Source organism: Trachinotus anak, unplaced genomic scaffold (assembly GCF_046630095.1).
Source record: "Trachinotus anak isolate AG129_WGS33_773 ecotype Australia unplaced genomic scaffold, CSIRO_AGI_Tana_v1 ptg000031l, whole genome shotgun sequence".
In the NCBI taxonomy this organism is placed as follows: Eukaryota; Metazoa; Chordata; class Actinopteri; order Carangiformes; family Carangidae; genus Trachinotus; species Trachinotus anak.
Genome location: NW_027273882.1, coordinates 1518578 through 1540459, shown reverse-complemented (window position 1 = coordinate 1540459; position 21882 = coordinate 1518578). Strand labels below are relative to the sequence as shown.

Here is a 21882-nt window from a genome sequence, read left to right as displayed (position 1 = left end):
AAAAGTCAATCTGATCAATCAGCCAACCGCTGTCAGCCTTTCCAAATGAGAACAGCCCCCTTCTGTGGACGCATTATACTGATGTATACCACACACACATACACACACGCACCTCGGGCTAGCCTGCACCTTCATAGGCAACAGAGTGTATAGAGGAAGAATAAAAAAAAACCCAATTTGCTGTCTTTTCTTCAGAATGTGCTCTGTGTTTCCAAATGTGATTCTGCCTCTGGGCTGTGCTGTTGCCTTTATTACCAGATTAAAAGCCAAAAAGTAATTGAGAATTAGCAATTCATCAAAAAGTTATTGGCGGTTTGGTCTCGCCAAACTGGGTCTAAAATCATTCAGGCCATGGGCTTTTATTTTAGCAATCCTATTTCTCAGCTCAGAGAGGGACTCCATGGAAATGCACTGTTGCCTTCTACTGTAGGTCTTTTTGAGGTTTGTAATGTCCTTTGACAGAAGCAGAGCCCTATTTAACTGCCTCCTACATTGACACGCAATTTAGTTTTTGCTAATTATAGGGTACAGCGGTCATAAATTATTCCCTGCTCCTTAGCTCTCCCTCACCCCACTCTCTTTCTTCACACACAGACAGAAACACACACCCACACATCCACGCTAACCATACAAACAAAATTACCCATCTGCTGATTTTCACACTGAGGCTGAATGTCACGTACAATGGGATGCTGCACAGTGACTTCGGGGTGGGGGCTTAGAGGCAGAGAGAAAAAGAAGGGGAGAGCAGACGAAGAAACAAGGGCAGGGAAAATCCAGCAGTTCATCTCTCCCCTGCTGTTTAAAGCCATTCATAAATACTCAGCCTTCACTATGCCTCACAGTCACAGATTCTACGAGACTCCAGTGCCTCGGCATATCACAAGCAATGCTTTAAATTATCACAACAACAAAAGACGGAAACATAAAATGCGTCTTGACAAGAGAAGAAGAGTAGGAGCCAGAAAAAGGCAGCACAAAAGTAGCCCGCGAACAGCAGAACATCCTAGAGCTCCCCATTTATAATAATGAGAGCTTCACCGAGCTGCTATATTCAGTCTGCGTGCAGGAGGAAGGTATTTTCAGACTGTAACACCACAAGTGCTGAAGCCTTATTAAAGTGGCTTTTTGCCGCGCTGTGGATGTGAAACTTTATATATGTGTCACTATGTCGTGGAGTTAATTAGGTCATCAAAGACAAAGGCTAAATGAATAAAAAAGTACATCCACAATGTATATTTTCATGCTAATTTACAAAGTTATTAAATTATTATTTGTTAAATGATTCAAATCTAAACACCAAACCATGTGTGCACTTGACTATACGTCGGTTATATTATCTCAGCTCAGAAAATTTAATCTGGTAACGTCCTGTACACAACCCTGGTTGAGCTGCACATGATTTAAAATTTGTAGTCTAAAAATATTTGGAAAATGGAAGAGGTATCCATAATACATGATGTGTGTCAGGTGAGACAACCACAATAATTAATTTCAAATATTTTGTTAGCATTCAGCAGCCACAGCTCCCATGAGGATTCAACATTATTTCTGTGGTTAATACTCCGTGTGGTTAATACTTTTTTTTTAACAACATAATGTTTTGGGGTTTTTTTTGTTTGTTTTTGTTTTTTGTAAAAAAAACAAAAACCAAAAAAAAAAAAAACCAAGCTGCTCAGATTTTACAGACCAGCACAGTAGGAGATATACCAGCGAGGAGGAAAGTAAAGTTGTGGAGTAAAGTAAAGTTGTGGAGTTCAGGGTGGTGCATAGTTGTGTTGCACACCAAACTTTCATGCAGGATTCTGGAGTTTGCTGTTTGCTCTTTTATTAACTGTAACCACCATTTTCCATCTAACTTGAACCAAGAGTTTTAGCTATGTAACTGTAACCATATCTTAACTATAGTTTTTTTTGCCATAAGCACAATCTTTCCCTAACATTAACTCACTGTAGAAATCACGTACAGATATTGCAGAGTGACAGTTTTGAAAATGTTGGTACTGGATGATAATTCAGTATTGCATTCAGGGTTAGAAACACATTAATAACCCCAGTAAGATGTTTCACCTTGTGATTTTGTCTTTCTATGATAATTCAAGCTACCACTGATTGCAGGCTAACTGTATGCTCCCAGATCTGGATTTATTGTGGTGTTATAATTTCCTGTACCTCAGGTCTGCTTGGCCTGTATGAAGATGACTCGTCTCAAGACAGATTTGGAGAGCTGGCAGTTGAAGAGGGACTTTGGGTAACATGCTAAAGAGTGTGCATAACTCTGAAGCACTGGCTAAGGGACATCAATGTGAGTGACAATCACAAACACAGGCATAAAGAATACACATGCTCCTTACTTTGTTTTCTCTCTCTTTTCAGTCTCTCAATCTGGTCGTAAATGTTGAGTATCCACGAGGGGAAAATGCTCCAATTCTCCCATTTCTCTCCTTGAGCGAGCTCACAGATTTCCAGCCTCTTTCCCACTCTACCCCTGTCTCTCTCTCTGCCTCTTCATCTTTGCTGTCCTGATTTCTTCTTATTTCACACAGCCTGTTTGACCTGCGCTAAGGGGATACGACTCTGCCCTCCTCACCACAAAGAGCTAACAATCTTCTCTCGCTCCCTATTATGCTGAGCATTTGCAGCACACACTTCGCTCAAGGTCACTTATTCAAGGCTAAGCTTACGCTGTTCATGTTTACATAGCAAGAGAGGAAGATGAACAAGTGCTTGGACTCAGAACTGAACCTACGCAACGTGTATTTTATTTTATATAACAACTTAAAACAGTAATGCACAGAGGAGCCAACCAGCATGGCATGTTTAACAGAGCATGTTAAAGCCAAATTTATTTGTTGCTGAGGCAGTTGGTCTCCTGGCAGAGACCTGAGGCATGATATCGAAGAACAAGGCTATAATGAAGACCTGGCTCCCCAGAGAGAAAACATTCGTGGCTAGTTTCACAGACATGGATTACGCCTGGTCCTAGACTAATTTGCCTTTTCAGCAGATGTCTCTGTTGAGAAATCTCCTTAGTTGGAGACTCTGCGTAACTGGCCCCCTGTGTCTCAGTCCTGAAGTTTTTTCAATTCAGCTGTCTGGCCTTTTCTCTCCTCTCTCTTTCTAAAAGCCTCAGACTGACATGGACTTACTCCATCCACAGTCTCACCCCTCTCCCCGTGGCTAGGACTCTAGATTTAAGACTTTAGCAGATAGCACAAGTTGTACAGCTCGGGCTTATTCATCATGTTAAATATCCCTTAGCCTTCTGCTCTCTCGGTGTAGATTATTCAAATGACGGCTCCCTCATATTTGGAATTAGGCTGTAGACATATCGGCTCGTAAATTTGCTCCATCCGACAACACACTCCAGCTGCAAAGAACTCCTGTGATGTATGCTCTTGTGTGTCATAATGTACTATTATTCCATTTTGAACATGCTAGTGGGTGCTGCGTCCGTGTCAGCCACCCAGATTAGACTCATAAAACTTGGCGCAGAGATGATGTGACATTTCGCCTGGGCTGTAAAATCTCTGCAGGCTGGTCGTACTTTCACACAGTAATTTCCAAGCTTGCAGTAAGAGTACTGAGTCAGGTTTGTGCATGCTAATGGTGTGTTAAATGGGTGCAAAAACAGGAGGAGTAGGTGTGCCTATTGTTGTATGTGTATTTATCCCATGCATGTACATGAACACATCCTCATGTGATGTCGACATGCACCATTTATAAGACCAAGTACAAGATGCATTTGGGATCTTTACACTGCATGAGTGTGCTCAGCCATGGCTGATCATGTGTGTGCACTATACACAGCATATGCATGAATGTTTATTTGCATTTCTGCCTCCCTCTGTCCGCCTGCATGCACGCTGAAAACTGTGTATGAATATTCATCGTCGTCTCTCCCACTGTGTGTGTGTGTGTTTGTGTCTGCGCGGCAATATGAGTATCTCTCCAATCTATCGGGTGGGGTGGCGGCGGGTTGAACGAGGGAAGGAAAAGGGACAATGAATGACATTGACAGGCAACGTGCCGCAGAGCGTCTCTACGTTCGAAGGGACACCAAGCTGATCGCTGATAGCAGATGTGTGTCTAATTGCGGAGGGGTTGGGTGCCCTGAATACGTCTCTGTCTCCTCTGTCTCTCCCTGCCAGGAAGCTAAGCCCCCTCCAGAGCCCCCAATCACTGCTTATAATTAGAGGCCTTATCTCTGTCAATCAGCGTGCCTTTCGCTCTCCTCTGCGGCCCGCTGCTCGGATAACAGGGTAACAGACCTGGCCAGGATGGCGTGGTGGTCACAGAGAACGAGAGAGATGATAGACTGGGAGGAGAGGGAGAAACGCTAAAGGGAGCTGACAGACGGAAAGGGGTATTTGTAGGGGGAGGATCAAAGAGGTGTGTGTTTCTGTGTTTCTGCTTGTGTGCTGGAGTGTGAATGCACTATACAGGTGTTGTAGAACTGTCAAAGTGAACTGAAAGAGAAAGGATGTAAAAATGTCTTTTTAATTCAAGTAAACTCAGCCTTCACTGATCCATCCATACAGATTCTGTGAGCTCCTCCACTGGAGCAGCTTGAGGTTAAGTGCTTGTTGCAAAGGCAACTCTACAGTAGCTATTGAGTTCTTCTAGCTGCGTCTATTGATGGATTTCACTCATAATAACATTTATCTCCCTTGAGGCCGCTGCCATGCTCATAAACAAAATGATAAAATGGTCGTATATGAAGTGTATCGTAAACTGATAAAAGCTGGTGTTTCATGCAGCCACATGGACCAGCTAACATCCTGATGATGTCACTGTCCTTGGTTATCACATCTAACTCATCTCGCAGATAAATGTTGAAACCCATTCCGAAGTGATTCCAAATTAAATGAATGGCTGTTAGATTCTGACTCCAACTGTATGGATATTTAAGAGGCAAGCTGCTCAACAAATTTCACAGCTTTAAATGCAGAAAAGACTGTTTGATTATACATATATTTCCACATGTTGTCTCTGGAACTGTGATGGATCATCTAGTTTATCGCTTGTGAAGTCATTTGACCTCGTTATTGTATCCTGCTTGAGTGCAATGTCAGGGACTGACCAGATGCGCGGAACATAGATTTATTCAAATGTTGTTTAATCCAACATACAGATCCATAATTACCAGTTGAGTCAAGTTACCCTTGGTTTTAATCCACAGGCCATCAGATGTTAACTTTTGTTTCCTTATCACTAAAACAACTTTATGGTCATTTTCTGTAGCTGGGTCAGATTACATTCTCAGTCTAAATAAACCACGCTGCAGTTCACCTCAAAGAGGTTGAGACCACACATTTTAGGTCCTGTACATACATGATTTAGGGGGGAAATAAGATAATGGTTAATAAGATGATCACATAGTAAAGATTGCTGAAGTGAAAACGTGTGTAGAAGGGTGGTGAGAAGTTGAGGTTAAGTAGAAGAGATTGAAACAAAAGGACAGACGTGTGGCGATGAAGCTTAAGTGTGGGATAAAAAGGAAGATTAGGCCAGAGGTGAAGAGGGCTGGAACATGTCCAGAGAGAGAGAGTGAAAGAGAAAGAGTAGAGCAAGTGAGGAACCCTCTCCCCATCTCAATGTCTATCCATGGCGGTTCTGTCTGGGCACCTCTTCAAAATCAATTTAAGAAATTACCATTCAGCCAGAGTTCCGTCATTAGGATTTTATAATTTCATCTTCCTCCTCCAGTGCCTTTATCCCTGAGCCCCTCAGTTCATCTCTGCAGCACAACCCCAGTGAATAATTAACCACTGCCGTGAGCAGAAAGACGATGAGCGACACAAGCGTTCTATCATTCACACACAGCCGCACACCTTCAGCGGCGGCTGCACCATGCTTTTAAGTCTCTGCCTCTGCGTCTATCTCTCTACGGTTTTACTTAAATCTGACATACCATGTCTCCTGCGCGCCACCGCTCTTAGACACAAACACAAGTTCTCACACACGGGCTCAGACGGTGCATATGTGTCAAACACACACACAAACACGCATCCACCTTATCATCTGCACACACACATGCTTACTGTCTGTCTCCTCTGCCTGTCCTCTATTCCCTGAAGGCATTTTAGCTGTGGAAGCAGAGGTAAGTGGGGCAGCAGAGGCTTGGGTTGGGGTTGAGGTGTGGGCAGGGTGAGTGGGTAAGAGCGGCATCTCGCCCTCTAAGATACCTTTGTGGCACAGCAAGCTGGTAAGCCTGTTCATCAATACAGGTGGACGGAGGGGCAGGCCAAGCCCTCGTCTGCTCTCTGTTGTTTGCAGCATAGGGATCTATGAGCCAGGGTGGTATGAGAGAGAGAAGGATGAGGGACCTATTAGAGGTGTATGCCAGTGAGATGTGCACAAGGTGTGGCTCTCAGCTGAGGCTTAGCCTTAAGACCAGATGTGGGCAAACATATTTCTTGACAATCATGAGGCAGGCTCAGTCGCATCCTCTGCAGTGCCGCCATTTCCAGACCTCCAAGGCCAGCTGACTCTTTGTGGAGCCAAGGCATTTATTGTGGTGCCATTTGGCTAATGGGTCTGTGGTGTGTAGTATCCACAGCAAAAAGCGGCTGTTATTCCTTATGTTCTGCTAACACAGGCCCAGTATGTCTCAGGAATGTGTGCCAATGTTTTGCCATAGGTTACAGTATGTGCAGACTCATGCAATGACAACCAGTCAGGTCCTGAGAGATATTTTTAATATATTTAGTTGCAAGCGAATAAATGCAAAGTGAATTAATGTATTCTAGTCATTTTACTCCCATTTACTGTATGTATTGACTGTAAGCTTGTTGTCATTTAACTCTGGCTGCTCATTTAGTTTGTTATCATTTTAATTTGTTTCTGTCTGTCTTCTGTCTTGTTTTATAATTGGTTCTTGTAAGAGAATGATATCTGTGTTTTGAACTCATTGTTGCAAACATTTTTTTTTTCTCTTTTATTATTACAGTGTACTACTTGGATATTCTTAGCCATGCTAGTGGCGCTAGAGATGCCAGTGTTGGTTGTTGGGTCAGTTCGCCACTCTGTATTCATGCTCCCATGATGAATCCCATTTACTTTGGTGAGCCTTGTTCATCTAGCTCCACCATGAGAGTGCTGTTTGTGGATTTGTGGATCAGTAACTATCAGATGGACTGCCATGAAATTTTGAACTAACATTCACAGTCTCCAGAAGATGAACACCACTGACTTCACCAGCAAGGTAACATTTATCCAGTGAAATATCTCTACATCTAGATGAGATGAGTTGGCACAAACTTTGGTGTAGTAATTGTGTTCCCCAGAGGATCAATACAAATGACTTTGGTGCTCCCCTTACTTTTCCTTTAGTGCCACCATGCAGATTGACAATATCTTGAAAACTTATATGGATTACCATTCAGCTTGGTGCAGATATTCATAGTTTTTGTTTACTTAAGTGATCCCACAGATTTATCATCTAGTACATTGATAAGGTCACCATTTCAGTTTTTTCATTAACAGCCTCATAGAGGTGCAACTATGGCTGTAGACTCTTTTCTATAGCAAGTATAGCGAGAAACAGTCTTTAATCTGTACAATGATAGAAAAATAGAAGCGGTTCTGGCTGGCTCCACAACCTCTGGAAAGCCCACTATGGGTAACTGATTGGTTACTGTCTCTGTCTGGAATCACACCATTGCAGAGAAGGGAGATGGTGCCAAAAGAATAACGTTCCAAAGGATGTAATCTTGGAACAAATCAGTCGGGAGCTGCTGGCAGATGTGGATACAAATCAAAACTCCCAGTTCTGATAGCAAGTTAGAAGAAACCAAAAGTTAGTGTGGGATATTTGCTATCCAATTGGCTTGGCTCCTTTTAGTTGGCTTAGTAATGGGCAACACTTAAAAGGAAATGCATGAGTTGCAGACAGAGCAGAGAAAATATGCCTTGCCTAAAATTATATGTATGTCTGGATATTCAGCTGCCATCCTTTTCAGCATGCAAACACGATAAGCCTTGGTGATGGTGGCGTCTGGAGGTGTGTGTTTGTGTGTGTGTGTATGTGTCTGTGTGTGTGTGGGCGGTGGTGTCAGTCTGACTAAATACCCAGCTCTCCCATCATGTACAGTGCACTTAATCAACACTATTTACAGTAATGTTAGCCCTGTAGGACAAGCGTAAAAGCTGTCAGACACATTTGTTTTGACTGTTGCAAACTAGGTGGAATTTACAGACTGGAGGTCGCACGCTATCGTTCTTAATAATGCGCATTCCCCAAAGTGTTGACTAATTGGAACTATTAAAATCTTGACACCGGTGTTTAATTTGTTTCCTTGTGTTTTAAAGCAATCATTTGTCCCATCGGAAAGCTGCGATGAAACATGAGGTGATTATACTAGCAAGTGAGTCTGGTGGCGTTAGAGCCGGCTCAGTGAGGCACGAGCGAACATCGCACACTTCCCAAAACCCCCAATGTCATCAGTCGGTGACATTTTTGTCACGTGGAAATACTGGGCCTGGATCGTTGTTGTCATGACGAACAAGACCTTAGTGAATGCTCTGAGGCCTAAATGGGAGAATAGTCAGCTTGACCTTTCTGTGAAATCCTTGAGGTGAACACTGTGAAATATCTTAATTAGAAAGAGATGGACTGGCTAAGAAAACACATTGATCAGGCACAGACCACAGCTGAGGAGACAGGGTTGGATGAAGGGAGGGGAACATATTACAGCGCTGTTGTCAGACAATAATCGTGAATCATGTAGGTCTGCTCTGGAATGAAGAATAGGGAAAGTATCTGTGCAAATTAGTTTTTAATACAGACATGCAGAGAACTCCAAGGCCACAGCATGAGAAAACTCACATTCTACATAACTAAATTTAATTTGACTTTTCAAATATTACTTATTTAGTTCAGTGTAAAATTTTTTTTAATTGAATTTCTTCATGGAATTTGATGATTTAACTATACAGCACATAGTCAAAGACAAATCTGCTTTAACACAATGGGTGCATTAGAGCTGCAACTACTTTGATGATTATTTTCTTGATTTATTGATTCATTAATTGAAATGTGGAAAAATGTGAAAAATTGTGCCTGTTACAATTTTTTCAAGCCTGCTTGTTTTGTCTAACAAACAGGCCATGACTAAAAAATATTCAGTGTATATTCATATAGGACAATGGAAAGAATTCTAACAACTGAGGAGCTCAAGCTAAGGAACAATTGGCTTTTGACGAAAATGACTAAATGACGATCAACATACTGTGGACTAAGCAAATTGTTTTAGCGTAGCTTCAATATGCATATTGATTTTTTTTTTTCTTTCTTCTATCATCCATCTTGACATACAAAGCGCAAATAATCTCTGCAAATGTTCATTGTGTTGTGTGTGCTTTGGTGAAAATTCCATTTGTTGCATGTTTTTATCTTTTTTTGTTTGCTTTTCGGTTTCTGGTTTGCTTATTTTAATGTTTCACAAAATCCTTGATTTTTTTCTTACTCTTATCTATCCCAGTGCATTTTCTCTTTCACCTGCTCTCTGTTCTACTCTGTTTTTCTTTTTTCTACCTCTGCATTTTTATCACTGTGCAAATACATACAGTAAAATACTTGTGTAGGCCCAGTGGGAATTGTTAGTGTAAAACTCTACCCATTGAGCGTCAGTGCACAGATCCACAGATTCCCCAGTGCAGTCAAGACCGCAGAAATGTCGCTTGTAGCTTGTCACAGTTATTGACAGAGACCTTGTAAAACTCACTGAGTCCAGTGAAGCAAGGCACCAGTCAACCTCTGATTCACCTCCTTGACTCCCGTTGACTGGCTCTGATGTAAACAGAGTGCCAGCAGAGCACTTGTTTGACCAATACAAGATTCTGCTTGTCTGCTGCCATGATGCAACTTGGCCCCTCGTCCAATATTCAGCCTGTACTCTGGATTTCCATCAACTTGCATCACTATGAGTCACTCCTGTGATTGTGAATGTGAGTATTTCACCATCACACTTCAATTACTGGTGACAGATACAAGAGATATTATTTGGCCTGACAGCATTCAGGAGAAAAGCTTATTGGAAGACCCAGATGCTGCAGGTTTCATCAGACAACTCCTGAGAATTTCTGAGGTTAAAAAAAAAAATTACTACAAAGTTTTAGTGATCGCAAACAGACAGACAGGGAACGTAGTTGATATTGATCTACTGAGGCTAAGAATAATGTTCAAAGGCAACAGGCTTCAGGGAGTAGGCTGGTCGGGTTTCATTCAGTGTAAACATTTTCGAGAAAGAAATAGCCTGAAAGGACAGAAATCAAGGGAATGGGAGATGAAGGAGAGTAAGAATGCCAACAAGAAAAGGAAGAGAGAAAAGGAGAACAATTCATGTGCTTCTTTTTTTCCTAATTCCTCGAGCCACCTCTTTCACTCTGCAGCCAACTCAGGATAGATGAGCGTGTTTGCTGGGTGATGGAGCTTTTCAGCCCTGGTTGTGGCTACTGTCCCTGTCTCTGGCTCTGACATGAAACTGTGGGCAGCAGCCCGGGGCCCACACTGCCAGAGCACAGTGTGGACAAGGATGAAGCACCCACCACCGCTTTAGCTCCGGTTCCAGTAACAACACCCACATAAATGGCCTATATGGGCTTTTAATAAGTGTTTGAACAAACAGGCACTTGCATCTGCTTTAGTTTTATGTATTTCAAGGGCATAGTAGTGTCTGTTTGGCAGAGCAGGCCTCCACCTGCCGAAATGCATTCCCGGAATGATAATAGCATTTGACTCCGATTGATGGCTTTGTGACGGGCAAGGCGTGAATTGTTTCATCTTTGTTTATCAATGTTTTTCCCATGGTTTTTGGCTAATTGCAGAGCAGAGTGGCTTGCAGAATGCCTATTAGTGCCGTGCTGAGTTGAGAGACAGGCCAATGAAAAAAAACTCGCCACCGAAAACAAGAAAAACCCACAAGCACTTGTGCACGAAGACAAATTCTCTTCTACTTTCTTCTAAGAGTGCACAGGCATATACATGCTTGTGTGAATCCATGTACACACACACACACACACACACACTCATAAAGACAGCAGGCAAAGATAAGAGGGACCAGCCTTTTGTATTCGAGCCCACACACAGAAAACGAAGCAGTACACGTGAGAGTACATCACTGCTTGGTGTGTGTGTGTGTGTGTGTGTGTCCTTGCATTATCTGCTGCCTGTTGGTGCTGGTGTTTAAGTGTTGCTGAGAAAGACAGAAAGAAAGAAAGAAAGAAAGAAGGGAAAGATGGAGGTGAAGGCAAGGTGAGGAGAGATGGAGGAAAGGAGTAATGGCAGAGGCGAGGACAGGGGGCAGTGGGAGATGGAGGGGAGTGGAGCCCAGTGTCTCCAGAGTCCCCCTCCACAGCCCAGAGGCAGTGACACAGCAGCAGCTGCTTCTGCCTTTCGGAGCCAGAGTCACAGTCATATGAAGCAACATTTATCCCCCCAGCAACAACTACCAGCAGCCGCTGTGGACTAATCAGCCCACCAGTCCTGGCTTCACAGCCTGGCAGAGGGAGTCTGACTTTTCCTCTCATCAGGCTTGATCTATATCGATGCTGATACACAATAGTTACTGCGCTCGCTGGCCTGAAACGTACAACACACAGGCAATAATGTCTTACAGACGGGTCAGATGGCCCAATGCAGCAGGGTTAATTCCCTGCCACGGTGGCCACCCTCCACCTCACAAGTCCAGTGAATTTGTGGAGGTGCTGGCAAAGGCCGGCAAGTGACAAACGAGAGGGGAATACAGAGGGCTGCACAACAGCGTATGAGACATGGTCTGTTGCCTCAGTGTTCCCTGTGTGCGCGCACGTGTGTGTATGTTTGTGCGGTAATTAAATCATGAGAGCCTCTGTTTTGGAGCACTGCACACAGAGCCGAGACTAGCTAGGGTGCTGACTCCGTGGGCCTGACTGAAATTACAAACACACACGCTGTAATTACACACGGCCACACCTGCACAGCACCGGCAGCTCCGACAAAGGTAGTCCAAACAATATTTTCTACAGGAACAGTTTCAACTTGCTCTAATAAGCATGCTTAGAGGACGACCCAATGACATTCCCTTATTATCTACTGTATGCATTCAGCTCGGACAGTGCTTTAGCCGGTATAACCTTCACACTGGCTGTTTCTGTCTATAAGCAAATTGATAAACATAATACTGTCAGCAGAATATGGTATGGCTATTATGATAATATTTTTATGTCCTCCAGCCAGGTGAAATTTGTCACATGAACCTTTTTTCAACTTATTGGACTACACCGTAATCAGTTTGATCAGACAGACATACTGTATGGTCACACATAATTGCATGTACACGCACAACATTTCGAGTCACACTATACACAATACACAAATAGAGAAACATATCCAGGCCCTTGATGTACATGTAGCGATAAGCTGCGTCTGGCTGATTTTCAGATCAGCTTGTTTTCCAGATGATCTCCATTCGTCTTGCTTCTTAACCAGCATGGCGGCCGACAGACGGGGTCACCAGAAGGCCAAGCCTCCTCATCACCCCTGGGACCCTGGTCTGGACCTTGCTGTCACTGGTCGGCTAACAGAAGGAACAGGAAATATCATAACTTGATATGAAATTTTTCATGTCCATCTTTTGTGATGTGATGAGATGTAAAAATTTATCACTGCAGTTGTGACCTGTGATTCCCGAAATCGGCAAGATTTGAATCCCTACAGCTGTGTGACGAATTAAAGCAAAAACCAACAGAAAGTGCCTTAATAAGGTTTTAGTCTGTGAGCCTCCATCTTTAATGGTCTTCTGGAGGGATGAACACCAATCTTCAAAGTACTGTGTGTTTTAATGATTGCAGGGAGCACTGTCTGACACGTCGCTTCAAAATCTTTTGTAGATGCTGAATTAAGTGATACCTGGTGACTGAAAAGCATAGCATACTGCATTGTCATTGTCCACTGAAAACCATTTCAGTTAGCCAACTCATGTGGAAGAGATGATTTATGAATGGAGAAAATTTGCAGCATTAATGTTTGGTCTCAGTTCTGACCTTGTCACTCGCTTCCCACCAAGTTCAGCACAGGAGGGAGTGTGGAGAGTGATACTAAGTTCAGCCTTACAGGGAAGGCAGACTCAGACCGTACAGGCAGATGCTCAGCGGTGAAGGGGCTTTTGAAATGCTACATGAACAGAAGTAGTGGCAGCAGCAAGTGGCAGCAGCAAGTGACAGCATAGCATTCAGGTGATTGGTGTAGCAGTAGAGGATGAGCAGAGTGCTGACGGTTTACGTACACTGGCACGATTGAAAGGGTGCACAGGATACATGCTGAGAACCCCATGTGAGTGTCGGGGCGGATTCAAGTTCGCTGCTTGCTTGCACATATCACTTTGTGTGCCTCTAATTCTGGTGATTTTTAAATTTTCAGATTAAGTGAAGGATTAAGCATTCCTTTGTGGGTTGAGGAAATTCTCCTTCTCTTTAATCCAAATAAATCACTTCAAAACCCAATGGGTTATCTGAAAAATACATTGTCACAAGGCTCCTTAGCTAATGAAAATGTGCTGTTTTGGATATACACATGCATTTACATAATTTTCACACTCATCAAACCATTCAGTGACCCATCATGCCCTGGATGAAAGCATCTGCATTCAATATTTTTCTCCACTCATTCCTGTATTTCCTTTCTTACCTATGTCTAGCTTTCACTAGTGGACTAGCAGAGCTCCAGAGCCATAAAAGTAGGAAGTTAAACATCATTAAACATTTCAGTCTGAAATGCTAAGTTGCTTTCCCTCGCCTTTATTGGTGTTAAATTAGAAGCTATTTACTGCACAAAGTAATTCATAGGTTTCATTAAATGCCCAGTTTGTGTGTTCATGAGTGGGTAGGAAGCACCTTACCAGCGACAGCTAGGTGCAAACAGCTACTGTCACGCACGAGCACACATATCCAAGCACATGACAACACAAGCTATCACAGATTTCAACACACATGCATGCATTGGCAAACAGGAACAGGAGGAACACACTCACATGTACACAAAGCACACACTTAGCATCTGGACAAGTGCACACACTTGCAGTTATGATACAAGAGGATGGAAATGAGAACCGAACACACGTAAACAAGAGAGAAACATATGATATGGCTTATTTCCTGTTTAATAGCATTAGATACCAGAAATGGCAGCCCTGCTGTGACACCCTTGTTGTGCATGGAAGCGTGTACGTGCACAACCAAACACATGCATTCACAGCCAAACACACATGCTGATAGATTAATGTGTGGGCTTGTTATGCTGACAGTCCAGCCATTTAAGCCAGCAAGGCGACACTTGTTGTAAGCCGTTTCCTGAGCTTCGACAAAATGAGAAAACGTAAATGGAGCATACATACAGACACACACTTCCTGTCCTTGCCTCCTGCCAAGATGAGCCCATTGAGAACTCTGCATGAAAATGGCTTTACATTGCTACTTAAAATCATTATAAAGGAAACAGTCTCAGTGGGATAATGTGGCATATTAATGTTTATAGATACTCAAATCCTCTAGAGCCTCCAGCTACAGTACATTACCTTGCTCTGTTCATTTTTGTATCTGATTTGGATTTGGCCAAAGCTGCTACCAGTGCACCTCGTAGCACATACACGCAGCTGCAGAGCAACAATAAAGTGCATGAATTAGATATGAGGTTGATATAGAGATGTTACGGATCTGTATGCTGTTTGCCTTCACCCTGCATCGCCCACCTCACACAACTGAGAAAACATGAAGGCAGATAAGTAGGTAGATAGATCAACTACTCCTCATAGCTGTGACAAAAACAGGTGATTTCTCAGTACCTTCCTAGTAAGAACATTATAAAAAGAAATACTGTGTTTTCTGATCTGCGACTATGGGTAAGGCTTGGTTAAGATTCAGCAGATAAAAACCTAAAGAAAGATCATGATCATCATGGCAGTTGTTACCAGTGAGGGCGCTGAGGTCACGCCCTGTCGATTTTTTTTTGAAGAAACTCAAGGCTTTTAGTAACCATGGTTGAATGCTGGCGGCTGTAGTAGAAACCACACACTCAACCTGTAAAAATATCATCAAAGATCTTTTATGAAACGCAACAGCAACGCATTTCGCTCAATACTCCATTGGACTCCTGGAAAAAGTAACACCACCTGGATATTTTATAGCCTTAACCACAGAGATTCTGCATTTATTCATCTTTTTTTACAGCAGGTGTGGAGAAAACTTGAATCTTAATGTCGCCAAAATCAAAATTACAGACACTAAAACTGAACAATTTACAGACTAAATGAAATATACAAAACTCAAATAATTAAACATTTTACAGACTTTATTTATTGATCCCTGGGGGCAGGAGCCTGGCCCAGTGACATCAGTTTTTTTGCAAAGTCCAATCTCTAGCCCTGTTGCTATAGTTTCAAAAATACTCAGTTAAGCTTGGAGAAAAATTGTGGTCATAGATAATATAAACAGATGTCAACTTGCAATACGAACTGGGATGCGAGCTGCAGTTTCTGCTCTCAGATTCACACTTTGTAAACCCCAACATCCACTCTGACCTCTTCAGTAGGGGGGTTTTTGCGGTGGTCAACAGCATTATTCTTCCACATTTGCTCCGGAGAGAGAATCCAAAAACACAGTCTCTCCCTATGTGTATATGGTGTATGGTAAGTGTATGGTAAAACACATTTTGCACAATAGTTCAATATCTATGTCTTTGTCTAGCAAGATAGATAGATAGATAGATAGATAGATATTGTGATTGCACACACACAGACATACAGTAAATGCATGTATGTTTTGGTTCAATGATTAGAACAGTGAACTGTAGACATCAAGCATCTGGAAAAGACAAGACTCCTCTCTTCACCACAGGCCAGGCCACTCCACTTGAGCTGATTGATTTCCCATCAGTTCTGTATCCCTGATAACTGCATGCCTGGAGGGCTGCAATGGGTCCAATATTTCACTGCTATATACCCGCACAGCCATGCTCTGTTTAAAGCCTGGTTTTAAATTTGTGGACGTTTGTGTGTGTGTGTGTGTGTGTGTGTGTGTGTGTGTGTGTGTGTGTGTGTGTGTGTGTGTGTGTGTGTGTGTGTGTGTGTGTGTGTGTGTGTGTGTGTGTGAAGGGTGTGGGTGTGTATATACGAGTGGCTGTAACTATGCTGGTGTATGTGGGGATGCCAAACATTACTGCATGTATATTTTGCATTCATCTGCTGCTACACGTCTCCTTTTTCTTGTCAACAATCCTCCACTGAAGTAAATTAGCTGAGCTACTGGCGAGAAAATACCCACAGTCAAAACAGAGATAAGGAAAAACTCTTTAACCACCACACAGATGGTGCAGAATTTTATGACACCACAACACCAACCCATCTTTCTCAAACCTGGCTCTGATTGGTCAAAATCCACAACGGCATGTTTATTTTCTCACTCTCAGATTTGAAGTATTTGATTTATAAATGTCCAGTGTAGCTATTACAACTCTGTTTTATGAGATGCTGAGCAGATTTGCTAATTACCCACCAACACAGGAAATGCCATTCAGGGTGGCAATGATTTTTTTTTTAAGCTGGATCTAATCATACACTGGTTCTTAGTGTGTTAAAGTGTGGCGCCGAGAAGAAAAATAAACTTCTTATCTTCCATTCACGGCAGTTTGCTTCTCTGTTGGAATAACAGCAGCTACTGAGCTCTAGCTGTGACCCTTACCTAGTTACCTTTCCAATTTGTATTCTTGCCAAAACCATTATGGCTTTTTGCTGTGCATGATATTATCTCGGAGGATGCTGCAAACAAAAAAATTCACACAGATAGATAATTTAAAGGCCTTAACTCTAGAATCCGAAGTTGTTTTCTCTAAGAAAAAAAACTGCCTTGTTACATATAAAATGACCATTTTATCTTAACTTCTTTCAGGTATGCTTGGAGAAAAGCTTGATTAACGCTTAAAAAAACCAATGAATTTTCTGGCTCCTCAGGCGGAAACCAGCAAACCATGAAGTGAACGGGCTAAATTCATGAACATTACGTTCTTTCCCGATTTTGAAAACTTCTGGTGTGTGCAGAAGGAGAAGTCAAGGAGAAGACAATGAGGGTTATTCTAACAAAAATCTTTAACAGTTTTTTTTTTTTTTAATATAAATTTAATGCTGTTCTCAGTCAGAAAGAGTCAAACTGTTCTGTGACCAATCATGGGTATTTATCTCAGGACTGTCTTTACTTTTGTGCTTCTGGAGCACATACTCTGTGTGTGAATGTGTGTGTGTGTGTGTGTGTGTGTGTGTGTGTGTGTGTGTGTGTGTGTGCATGTACGTGTGCGTGCATTTGCATGTGCAGTGATTAGAGAGAGAGGCAAGCAAGCAAAGTGGTGCCAGTTTTTTTTCTGACTGCTGTGCTTACATTAGCATAGATCATGCAGCAATCCATAATACATGGCTCGTTAACAAGGTTGGTATTTTTGATCCATAATTAAGGAGCATATTTTCAAAGAGTTTCCAGGGTTAAACATGTGATGGCTGAAGGCTGCTCTCCCCTCTGCCACTCCCAGGCCACGTTATTGTACAGTATGGTAGCTATTGATTCACCATGCCATTTGGCTATTGATTGGAGTGGACGCCATTATGTCAGTGAGATTATAGCCCTCCGAAGCACAGTGATTCTGAAGTGGAAAACCAGCGGCTGAGAACCGATGAGATGAGCTGAGTGCTTACTGCATCAGATGCAACAGCAGCTGTGTTTCAGCTAATGGCAAAGAGCAAAGCACAGCACAGAACAACACAGCTTAGTTTAGAATGGCACAACCTTGCCCAGAGTAGAGCCTAGCACAGCAAAGACAGAGCACTCTCATTTCTCTGCTTTCTATCTGTGCCAAAGGCAGCTATAGAAACACAGGGGAATGAATAATCACATTGACTATTCCGAACGCACAGATTTTTTATTGGTGCGGCTCATTGTGGCCTAATACTCTTTGTGACAGCCATTGCCTCCCAGATTGTCTTCTGTTGATCATTCAAATTGACCACAATTCACTATGCAGTGGGGTGAGGGGGAGGGGTTTTTGGCGGCCCAGGATGATTAGGAAGGGGGTTGTGGAGTGGGGGGGGGGGTGAGTGGGTGTTCACTGCCTCCGCCTGCTCTCTTGCTTTCAGACCGGCCCGTCATGTATTTACAGCAATATTGAATTTAATTGCGTTTCTAGCAGTGGCCTGAATTTTAAGAGACCCATAAATGGAATTCCAGGCATGCACGAACATGATCCACTGTGCACTGAGCATGTGAAGTGCACACTCATGAAAAGCAACTCGGTCTGCAATCTGTGAAATGCAAAAATCTAAAGCAGAGTCCATCAACGTGCTGTGTCCTGGATGCCAATGAAGGCTTGTAACTGCTGACCTTAAGGTTGCGTGCCGTGTCGTGTTTTTCAATGAGGCACAGTTTGAGACTGAACCAGTTAAAAGGTAACCCTCTGGGTGGCAAACTGGCCTTGGTTTTATGGTACATGAAAAATGCTTTGAGATAAATACCTTGAACTGAGTCTTGCTTGCCCTCCAATCCCGGGAGTTTAATTTCTAACTAGGCAAAGACAATTTAGAGAGGTAACAGGAATTGTGTGGCCTGCCCTCTGTAGGGCCACTATTCAAATTCAAATTCATGGTCTGTTTATTGGATAATAAATTGAGCATGAAAGATTAATTTGTATTTAGTTCATCATCCCCATGATGTAGAGCAGCAATTTCTATACAGTAGTGCCCAGAGCTTAATAACCCAGAGGCAAAACTGGCATATCAATATGTGCTTTCTTTCTTTCAAGGACACTGGAGAAGGACCCTATGGCAACATCTCTGCTCTGATTCACACTTCTTGCTTCCTCCCACTAAATTCTTGTCACTCACAGTCAGAGCCGACATATCAGACACGCTTAACGCCGAGCCGAGAGTTATCACACATTCAGTGTAATCAAAATCCTAATGAACATCATTAAAATCAAGGCTTTAAAAAGTGGGGCTTACATCACAGTGGCTTTACACAGTCAGGCTGTATGTGTATGTGTATATGTGTGTGAGTGTGTTAAGGGCTATCAGAGCCTGTTAGAGTGCCGCAGGCGAAAAGCATGGGGGTCACCTCTTATTCAAAGCAGGCCTGACATGGGCATTTTTCTTCCTTTACATTTTGAGAATTAATTTCTCCGTGCAAAAAGAGCTGCAGCAGACAGTTCAAACAATACATGGAGCAAGCGGGAAAAACGGAGGCTGGGTGGCCACATCGATTTCAAGCACTCGTCTGTTAACCTAAAGGTCACATGTTTAATCCCAGCGACAGCTCATGTACAACTGGGATTACAAGGGTGTGAAATAAAAAAAAATAAGATAAAACTATGGATCCAACCAATGACTGTTTTCATTATTCATTAATATGCTAATGATTTTCTTGATTGGTCCATAAAGCATCAGAAAATGATAGAAAATGGCCATTATAATTTCAAATTTCCTAAAGCCCAAGTTCTGAAAAGAGTCCAGAGTCCAAAGCCATTCATTTTACTTTGCCATGAGATAAAGACTAGCAACAAATATCTCCAGTTATTGAGGTAGAACCTTTGCGTTTTTGCTTGAAAAATGACATCAACGGTTAATCAATGATAAATCCATTCAGTGTCTCAACTCCACTTATGACTGATGATTAAATCAAACATCTTGTGAAATATTGATACACAAACACAAACTGAAGGCCTTCAAAGCATTTTGAGCATCATAATTGTTATAGCTGTTAAAAACCTACAAGATCAACTTTGGCTCTCACTTGGTTAAAGACCCCGCAGGTGCCACAAACACGCCAATGAACGGGGGCCACGCAGCGGCCATGTTTCCTAAAGTCACTGAGCGGAGAGCTGAAGCCACAGGCTGTCCACTCAGGGAAGCTCTCCACATGTTCAACGATGTGAATGTATTGTTTTGTCCGATAGTCGGTGTCGGTGGGCTGGGAAAGCGCGGGGGTCGTGAGGGTTATATATGGTCTTAGTGACTCCAAGCTGCTGGCTATGCGCCGTGGGGGTGGTGCGTGTGTGTGTGTGTGTGTGTGTGTGTGTGTTTGGGGGGTGGGGGGAGGGGGGGTTGGGCTGATTTTCTGCGCAGACTGGAGGCACGAGCCGCTGCTGCTGCCTGGGCACGCGCTGACTCTTCAAAATAAACAGCTGCCTTAAAATAAAACACGGATGCACAGCAAGGATAATCATGATAATAGCGATTATTAAAAAAAATGTTTAAAATACTTCAGCCTGCTTTAACAAAGCACACAACAAGAATTCACTATTTGTAGACTGCAAGCGCCAAATTATAATAATGGGTCTAACACCGAGGAAAGCGGCGGGAAGAGCGGCGAACTAGACCGGTAGAAAGTAGCAGAACTGATTTTAAAAAAAAAATAATCGAGTAACCTTTAAACTTAGGCTACTGACCACGAAACTGTGCTTACTAGGAATTCACCGCAACCCAGACTGTTCCCATTTGTAATGTCTGGCTTGTATCTTTCATGTCTCTTTCCCAGGCTGCGTTGAGACAAGTCACGCTGAACATATGGTGAAAGAGTGATTCCCCCCCCCCCCCCGTAGCCTGATGTCTTATCGCGAACATGAAGTGAGAGGCGAAAAGCCGCTGTTCAACTCCTGCTGCCTTACCTCCGGTGGTCGCTCAGTCGCTGTCCAGGGTGCTGAAACGCTCAGTCTCTGTCCAGGGTGCTGAAACGCTCAGTCTCTGTCCAGGGTGCTGAAACGCTCAGTCGCCGTTCAGGGTGCTGAATATCATTGCAGGCTCCGGAGAGGCTTTGTAAATCCGCTGCGAGGAGGCGCCGAAAACGCCGGTCCAACAACTGCTGCCGCCGTGAAGTTACATTAAAGAAAATCCCATTCCCAGCCACTAGGCATAGATCGACTGTGTCTCTACGAGAGAGAGAGCGACTATGTGTCCAAAATTGTGAATTCAAATATGAATGGTGAATGTTAGAAATGTCGCCTGCTGGCTAAATGGAGCAGCTTTGGCAAGTGTAACTGCTGAGGCTTCTTCGCTAGTTGCTTCTTCCTCTGGATAGGCTTAACCACCCCTCTCTCTCTCTCTCTCTCTCTCTCTCTCTCTCTCTCTCTCTCTCTCTCTCTTTCTCTCTCACCCTCCCCTTCTCCCTATTCTCCTCGCTCTATCAATCACTATTCAATTCAAATATGTTGGAGTGACAAGAGGGAAACCAATAGCCTCCAGTATCCTATAGGCTACAGCAAACACAGGCAAATGACTGCCAGTAGTTAAACAGAAATCATTTGGCATTAGCTTTATTGGCAGTGATGTGATAAAGAAACATTCAATTTGAATTAATTCAGTCTGTGCCAAAACATTACATCCCAGCTGCAAATAAGCTATAAGATGAACACAGACAGAGACACATTTTGTCTCTCTCTGTCTCGTTCTCTCTCTGTCTCACACACACACGCACAAACATACACACACACACACACACACACTAAGGGGAATTGAATTGAATTTATGGTCAATTTACTTATGTAGAGGGAACAGCCATCTGTTTCATGCACCTCCTGCCCCTTCATTTACTATGAGTTTGTCTTTTGTTTTTAACACAGCAACAGTTTTCTGCAGAGCATTCTTTATAAAAATGACAGTCAGCAACACTGGTAGAGGGATTAATCTCTAAAGAAAAGACCTAATGTGATAATTATTTTGGGAAGGGTGTGACTGAAGTATCACAGCACTATGTGAATAGCAGTATAAGAAGAATTTGTGATGTCAAAGGGGATTGAAAATACCATAATGTAGGGTCATGTCAGTATTAACTCACACAGTAAGTCTATTTGGTTCTGCTGGAGATATGGAACGT

At 42.9% G+C, this 21882-nt stretch overlaps 1 protein-coding gene and 1 long non-coding RNA gene across 3 annotated transcripts in view; one reads left to right on the top strand and one right to left on the bottom strand.

The window, feature by feature from the left end:
- tmem121ab (transmembrane protein 121Ab) overlaps positions 1–21064 on the bottom strand; it is a 37972-nt gene extending 16908 nt beyond the window's left edge. The window contains exon 1 of the mRNA XM_071467919.1: positions 20678–21064. The gene's annotated coding sequence lies outside the window, so the exon portion shown is untranslated. The remainder of the gene's footprint in view (positions 1–20677) is intronic.
- The window catches only part of LOC139612390 (uncharacterized), a 79136-nt gene that overhangs the window by 22212 nt on the left and 35042 nt on the right, over positions 1–21882 (top strand). For both annotated transcript variants that reach the window (XR_011686525.1, XR_011686526.1), the window contains one exon: positions 2178–2305. This is a non-coding gene — a long non-coding RNA (uncharacterized lncRNA). The remainder of the gene's footprint in view (positions 1–2177; positions 2306–21882) is intronic.